This window comes from Vulpes vulpes, chromosome 12 (assembly GCF_048418805.1).
Source record: "Vulpes vulpes isolate BD-2025 chromosome 12, VulVul3, whole genome shotgun sequence".
NCBI lineage: Eukaryota > Metazoa > Chordata > Mammalia > Carnivora > Canidae > Vulpes > Vulpes vulpes.
Window position 1 is genome coordinate 163,760,056 of NC_132791.1, and position 8,408 is coordinate 163,768,463.

Genomic DNA, 8,408 nt, shown 5'->3' on the forward strand with positions numbered 1-8,408 from the left:
ATTATTAACTTTTTAATAGAAGTTTTACACATTGGTGATTACATGAATCATACATGTACACACTCAATCATCTCAAATCTACACCCAGCCAGAATCCTTACTGGCTCTCCAGAAGACCCTTGTGTTCCTTTCTGGTCACCTCCAACACAAGAGATTAGTTGTGCTTGCTTTGGAGCTTTATATAAATAGAATCATTTTTTGTTTATTCTTCTGTGATTGCCTTCTTTCATTTAACATATTGTGTGATTCCTCTATGTAGTTGCCTGGAGCAGTAGCTAATTCATTCCACTGTATAAATACACCACTGATGGTATATTAATATTTGTATATACCCCCACCACTGGGGCACCTGCCTGGCTTAATCAGTGGAGAGTGGCATCTTGATCTCAGGGTTGTGAGTTTGAGCCTCATGTGAGGTATAGAGTTTAGTTAAAAATGTTTTAGGTTTCATTTTCTGTCTGTTGCTATTATATAGAAATACAATTGCATTCTGTATACTATCCTTGTATACATCAACTTTGTATACTAACTTATTAACTGTAATAATATATGTGTTGATACTTTTGGATTTTCTACCTACCTAGTTATGTCATCTGTGAATAAGACAGTTGTATTTCTGCCTTTTTAATCTCAAAACTTTGCCCTTCTTTATTGCACTGACCTGGACCTCCAGGTAAATTTTAAATTTTAAGTTGGGGTAGCAAATATCCTAGTCTCTTTCTTAATCTCAGAGGAGAACTTCCAATATGTAAGATGCTTGCTGTAGAAGTTTTCATACATATTTTCTATCATATTGAGAAAGTCCCTCTTTTTCTCCTAGTTTCCTAAGAATCTTTTCTTTTTTTTCTTAAAAAAAATTTTTTTTATAGATTTTATTTATTTATTCATGAGAGACACAGAGAGAGAGAGAGAGAGAGGTAGAGACACAGGCAGAAGGAGAAGCAGACTCCACGCAGGGAGCCTGACGTGGGACTCGATCCCAGGTCTCCAGGATCAGGCCCTGGGCTGAAGGCAGCGCTAAACCGCTGAGCCACCCAGGCCGCCCGCTTTTCTTTTCTTTTTTAAAGTCACAAATGGATTTTGATTTTCTCTTTTGGATGGTGAATTTTACTGATTGATATTTTTGCTGCATATGTTGAAATGCTTTTAATATCTTTTTCTCCTATTTTTTTGTTACATTGATTTTCAGATGTTAAACTAACCTTGCATTCCTGGGACAGACCCAACCTCTGGTGACAAATTATCCTATTTATATATCCCTGCCTTGGTGATCTCTTGCTTTCCAAGAGATTTTTCAAAAAACTAATTTTTTTTCTGGGGCACCTGGCTTTCTCAGTAGGAGCAATGTGAGACTCTCGATCTCAAGGTTGTGAGTCCCAGGCCCTCACTGGGAAATTACTTAAAGATAAAATCTTAAAAAAAAAAAAAAATTGTTTCAGCATTTCTAATTTTCTTGGTTGAAGTATTGGAAAAAAAAAAAAGTCAGGCTCCCTTTGCTGAAGTGGAGAAATCTTAAAAGATTTTAGATTTCAGTGTATCTGTTACATTCTGCTTTCTACTCTTAGATCAATATTGCAGAGGTTCATATGGGCACAAGGCAGAGGGCTGTATCTTTCCTATGCAGAGGCTCCCTCTCCATGCCAGACTGTGACTCAGGCCAAAAGGTGACTCTTCCGTCCCCATTGATGCACCAAGGGGTGCTGGTCCTGCCTGCTCCTGGAATATTGACCGTACTGGGTCTTTGACGCCTTCTCCTAAAGTATAACTGGCATTTCTTTCAGACTACTGAGTTGCTGCGCCAGCCCAACCAGCTGACCCTGGTCATTCCATTGTGACCATTAAGAGCTTAGAGAATTGCCCAGCCATAGGGATTCCCTCCCTGGATCAACTCTCGTCCATCTCATTCCTCTACAGCTTCTTCCATTCCTGGTGTGTTTCATGACATTGCTGATTTATTACTCTGTTCTTTCTTTCTTTCTTTCTTTCTTTCTTTCTTTCTTTCTTTCTTTCTTTTTTAAGATTTTATTTATTGATTGATCAGAGACACACACAGAGAGGCAGAGACATAGGCAGAGGGAAAAGCAAGCTTCTCGAAGGGAGCCTGATGCAGGACTCAATCCCAGGACCCCAGGATCACGACCTGAGCCAAAGGCAGACGCTCAACCACTGAGCCACCCAGGTGCCCTATTACTCCATTCTTTAGAGTCTAAATCCACTTTTAAATGGCTCAAAGTTTAATTTAGCTTGGTGGGTCCCTACATCCTTCCTTGTCATAGACTGAATATTGCCCCCTGCCCCAAATGACCATGTCCTATTCCCTGGGACCTGTAAATGTCACAAGAGACTTGCAAGCGTTATTAAGGATCTTGAGATGCGGAGACTATCCTAGGTTTTTGAGGTGGGTCCTAAATGCAATCTTAAGAATCCTCATAAGCGGGAAACAAGTAGATCCAAGGAGGAAATAAGAGGTGTGATGGCTGAAATGAGATTGGAAGGATTTTAGGAGGGAGGCCAGTGGCTACAGAAGCTCGAAAAGGCGAGGGAATGGATTTTCTCCTCAGAGCCTTCACGAATTTGCATGTCATCCTTGCTCAGGGGCCATGCTAATCTTCTCTGTATCGGTCCAATTTTAGTATATGTGCTGCCGAAGTGAGCACTCCCTCAGAGCCTCCAGAAAGAACCAGCCCTGGCAACACCCTGACTGGAGCCCAGATTTTGGATTTCTCACCTCCAGATCTGTAGGAGAAAAAGTTTATGTTGTTATCAGCACCAAGTTTATGGCAGTTTGTTACAGCAGCAATTGGAAACTGATACAATCTACTTACATAACCATCGGCTTGGGTAAGGGAAGTCAGGACTCAGTATAGATTTGTAATTGCTTCCTGACTGGTTTCAGGGTGGAGCTGAAAGACACGTACCTGTCCTACAGAAGTAAGTTGGGGTGGAGGACATAAAAGAGATATAAGCAAGACTGTGGCCTGCTCTAAGAAGTAGAAGTTCCAGCCAGCAGGGGCAAATAGGACAGCCAATTCCAACAGCAGGTCCTATGGTGAGTTTTCACAGATGAGGGGCTCAGAATGTTGATGGTAGACTGGGCTATAAATGTTGTTAGGAATTTGGTTCTGGTTTTGCTAATACCTAAACTAATAACAGAGAAGAGAATTTCCACAAGAGTTTTGGTGTGGGTGTTTTTTTGATGTGGGTTACTGGAAGAAGGGTAGATATGATGGAGGAACTTGCCTGCTGGTGGACGCTCTAAATGCTGAATTCTAGGTAAATGGGTGAGACTGGAGATACCCCACAAGGCTGAGTATCTTCCCAGGGAGGCTGGTGAGAGAAAACATCGGCATCCGCACTGATTGCAGGTGGACATGGCAGGATATTCTGCAAGCAGAGTATTTAATATGACAATTTAGTTATGTTAATGATTCCCTTATATGGACATAGCTGAAAGTCAGAAAGGAAATAAAAAATTTTAGGGTAGTCAAAAAAGATATTTCAAGGCTGCCTGGATGGCTCAGTTGGAGCGTACAACTCTTGACCTGGGGTTGTGAGTTCAAGTGCCATGTTAGGTGTAGAGCTTACTTAAAATATAAAATAAAATAAAATAAAATAAAATAAAATAAAATAAAATAAAATAAAATAAAATAAAATAAAATAAAATTAAAATTAAAAAAAGAAGTTTCAGGGTTCACCTATTTTGGTTTTAGTACTGCCCGAGGGCCCTGAGTTCAACTCTATCCATTCTTCTAGTGCATGTAATTCTAAGATGTGTAGTCATCTGATTTCTGGCCAGATTTTAAAAAAACAAAAAAGTAATTAAGAGGCCAGGAGATGAGGGCAGGCAAACAGACAGCCCCAAGAGGAAACAGTGAGCAGACTGTGTGAGCAATGTTAACTGTCAAAAATAAACATATATACACTGTTACTTCCAGACGCTCTTGCTGCCACCCCTGCTCCAGCCTCACAATCAGCATACAGTCCACCCGCTAAAGGGTTAAACCCTGGCAAAGCAAGGGGCTACCAGACCTTGCTACAGCACCAATCTCATTTCTGTCCTGATTGGTCATGCCCTGCCTTATGGATATTAATAATTAGAATATCACTCAGGAACAACAGTGTATATTGCTTTAATAATTAAGCTAGCTAATTTCCACCCCCCTCAATATCTAAGAAATAAAAAAACATGATAGCTAGGGATTGTTTCATGTAGGGAGAACAGTCTTACGTAGTTGTGGGTGCAGCGGGCATTCATAGATGACAGTGCAGGATAGTTGATTTTCATATCAGTGAGCCTCAGTCATTAAGAAAAGCTGAATTACATTTAGCTTAATGTATTTAAGAGAATAGGCATGAGTGTGATACATTTTAGAAGTTTTTTTTTTTTTTAATTTTTATTTATTTATTTATTTATGATAGTCACAGAGAGAGAGAGAGGCAGAGACACAGGCGGAGGAAGAAGCAGGCTCCATGCACCGGGAGCCCGATGTGGGATTCGATCCCGGGTCTCCAGGATCGCGCCCTGGGCCAAAGGCAGGCGCCAAACCGCTGCGCCACCCAGGGATCCCCACATTTTAGAAGTATTAATCCAAAATAGACTGTGTGTTGGTACTTCTATAGAATTGAGCCTTTAACCATCTAGAAAGTTCACTTGTCCAGAATGACTCATTCTTCAGGATTCCAGATCTAGTGCTCCTGAATGAAACAAAATGATGGCCCTGTCTGTATTACTGCAACCAGAATGTGTATATTCTTGCGTAGCCAGATCCATTCTTCTATGTTAGTCTTATGCAAACCTGAGCATTGGCTCACCGGGCTGACCACCCCTCCCTGCTCACCTGGGCTGACCACCCACCCCTCCCTGCTCACGTGGGTTGATGGTGCTTCCCTGTTTACCTGGGCTGACTGCACATCCTTGCCTCTTTCTTTTCTTTGCCTTGGTGGGTCTCCGTCACGGAGCTGCGGTGACACTGAGGAAGAACAAAGCTCCCTTCTCATTTTTGACATGATGTTATGATTAAAATGGCATACTTGTCAGCTCATCTCAGACAGTCACTCAAGCCATAGGCCTAGAAAAACAGGAGTTTAGAATATGACACAGCCTTGATGAGCCGGAGATGTGGTTGGATGATAGCGGAAATGAGTTCAGAGTCGAATGTAACACACTAACAAAGGAAAATGAAACAAAAACCGAACCAAAACAAGCAACTGTGCTTCACAAATACAAGAAGGAGGAAACTCATGTTCAAAGTTAATGGAAAATTTTATGGTTGAAGAAGACGGTGAGTTAGAAAGTAGGCAACGAAAGGGACCCTGCCTGACTCTGTCCTTTATGTGACTGGAGCCTGCCACGCAGGAGAGGGAAGGACCCTCTTTCTCTAGTAAGGCGCCCTCATGGGCAGGTGGGTCCTGGCTGGTCCAATCACTTGGTTAACTCAGTTTCTCACTCTAACCGCCTGTTGACCACATTACCCAGCTGCACAGATTGCCAGCCTGGTACTCACCTGAGCCAAGGATTCCGAGAAACCAGAGCAAGGCAGATTGATGGATAATGTGCTGCGGAATGGCTCCATGGTGAGGGTGCTAAAATTGCAGACTCACAGAAGTGACCATGTGCTTACTGTGAGGACTCTGTGGGACATTGAAAGTGCCACGGCCCTCTGGGCTTCCCCAAGCCTCAGCGCAGGACAGGGGAACCGGTGGGAAATGGGGCCATGGGTAGTAGCAGACACTCTCCAATTCCCCGAGCAGCGGCCAGGGACTCCTACTCCTGGAGCCCTCCTTTCTCTGAGCATGGGTCCTGTCTCCTCACACTGCCCCGGCCCCCTCCTCCCTCCCTCTCCCTGCAGGCCCCCTCTACCCCTCACTCAGCACCCCCTTCTCCTGCTCCCCTGCTCAGCTCCACGCCCCCAGTTGCCATCAGGCCATGACACCAGGCTCCCTCTGCACGCCCTCCTTCCCTGAATACCACTTCAGATTCCCAAGAAAAAATGCTCAGACGCCTCGGTTTGTGTTTCCCTGCCTGCTGGATGTTGGGGGTCCCCAGCCCGGTCTGTTGGAAGGTCCCTGGCCGTCCTTGCTGTCCTCAGCAGAGGAGGGGTCTCAGGGGATCTAGGAGGGTGCCCTCTCGCAGGGCCAGGGCCCAGCAGGCAGGGCAGGACGCGCTTGGCAGAGGCCAGAGAGTGGGCTTCTGATTTCTGAAAATGTGAAGGAACGTTCCAGGAGGAGAACGAGTCCTTTGTTTTTACCTCTGGCTCCCTCCGGAACAGGCTGAACATGGCTTTTCTTTACAAAGGGAGGGATCTGAATGGGCAATACTGCCATTTGCACAAGTTCTGAGTACTGCACACATGTGTATGGTGGGATCCCCAGGAGAGAGGTACTGTTGTGAAAGCCTACTCAAGGTGGGGACACTGAGGCAGAGAATAGTGTGTGAGTAACTTGCTCTGGATCACACACAGCTCGTCAGTGTAGGGCAGGGACCTGAACCCTGGCAGTCTGGCTTCAGAACCCTGCTTCACCAGGACTCCAGTATCCCCGGACTGATGCTGGGAGAAGGGCACGACGAGCTCGATAGCGGGGGTTAATGCTGCTTTCCAGAACAGTCCTCTGTGTCTGGCCAGTGCTGCAAGGGCCCTGCAGGGACACGGCCTGCCCGGTGCCTTTGCCCTCTCTGAAGGGCATGGGAACCGCTGGCCTGTCAGCAGGTATAAACTCAAAAGTTTCTCCCTCGGCTAGCTTCAAGGACTGTTTACCCAAGTAGACAGGGGAGGATTAGGCACTGCCCTGCTGCAACCCGTCTGGGTGTGACCAAGCGCACTGCAGCTGTCACAACGAATGCATCTTGTGGGGACACAGGATGCCTGCACTAGCTCCATGGCCCCGAGCCATGCACTGGGATGTGTTTCTCAAGCTGGGCCTCCAGGGCCTTCGGTTGATTCAAGAGTGAGGATGAGAGCACAAGGGCCGGGCACCTACCTGCGTGGCTCAGTGGTTGAGCATCTGCCTTTGGCTCAGGGCATGACCCCCAGGGTCCTGGGATCGAGTCCTGCACTGGGCTCCCCATAGGGAGCCTGCTTCTCCCTCTGCCTAGGTCTCTGCCTCTCTCTCTCTATCCATGTCTCTCATGAATAAATAAATATTAAAAAGAAAAAAGGGTACAAGGGCCTCCAGATGGGACCCTCTGGTCCATGTGCAAACACGGTGAGGGGGTGGCCAGGCCATTCCCGAGGCAGCCCAGGTGTGCAGTGGTAGCCTGCATGGGTTGCTCACACGGGCAGGAAATACCACGCAGGATCTGGCGAGGGTTTCCGGGCCCCGGGACGGCCCTCACTCATGCCCTGAGCCCCACTGGCAGGAGCGAGGGCATAGGGAGTGTCATTGTCCCAGGAAATCCTCCCCATCCTGCTCCTCTCTGCCTCGGGCCTTTTCCCTCTCCTGGGGCCACTCGGGCACAAAGGGCGCAGTGTGTGGCCCTTGCAGTGAGTTTTCATAAGCTGGCACGTGGATCAGCCCAAACCGTGGGCTTACCAGACACGGCGATGACGCCAGCGGGGATCGGGCAAGTGCGCGCCACCTGGCCCTGTCACCCCAGTCACAAGGACCATTGTGGGAAGGTGTTATTGTTTTAGTGGGTGCAGCTGAGGGTGGGTCTGTCAGCGAGACTTGGTAAATTGTTATTTACAGTTTCTGAGCTTTTAAAAGAAGAGCAGCCCCAGCATCAGCCTGATTGCAGACCCGCGACACCATGAGGGCTCTGGCGCTGCTGCTGGCTCTGCCCCTCCTGGGGGCCCGGGCCCAGCACGGTTCCCTGTGGACCTACTCAGGTAAGCCCGGCCCAGGGCTGCGAGCTTCCTCGTCGCCCTCACCCCTGCTGGCGCTGCTCTCCGCGGCTGCCGGCTTCCGAAAGCACCGAACCCTGATCAGGACAAGAGGAGTTCCCAGACCCCCGCTTCGCCTGCAGGGTTCTTGTTTTGTTTTGCTTTAGAACCTTTCCTGGCCACAGAGCTGGTTGCAGAGCCCACCCGCCTCTTCTGACCGCAAAGCCCTCTGCTTTCTCGGGCTCTGCACGCGGAGAAGGAGGTGGTCAGAGGGCGCCCTGCGACCTCACAGAGGCTGGGCGGGCTTGTGAGAGCTCTCTTCTTGGAGTGGGAGTTTTACCCAGAGCATCCCGACCTGCCAAGAACCCAGCATCTTTGCACGGCTTCCCCTGCACCCGCCCTATAGCCACGGTCCTGGGGAGACCCAAATCTGCACACCTGGACACGGGGCACCCCTCCCACAGGGCAGTGAAGAGAGCTCCTGCCCCTGGCCCTCTTTTGCTGCGCTGCACCAAGGGATGGGGCTCTGCGGGACACTCAGGGCTGCTGGAGGACCCACTGTCCCCATGGCGCCCCCCCCAACCCCCC

The 8,408-nt window shown here is 48.0% G+C and overlaps 1 pseudogene; it reads right to left on the bottom strand.

The window, feature by feature from the left end:
• Positions 1-2,544: 2,544 nt before the first annotated feature.
• LOC112924725 (U6 spliceosomal RNA) lies at positions 2,545-2,657 on the bottom strand (annotated as a pseudogene).
• Between the last annotated feature and the right edge of the window lie 5,751 nt (positions 2,658-8,408).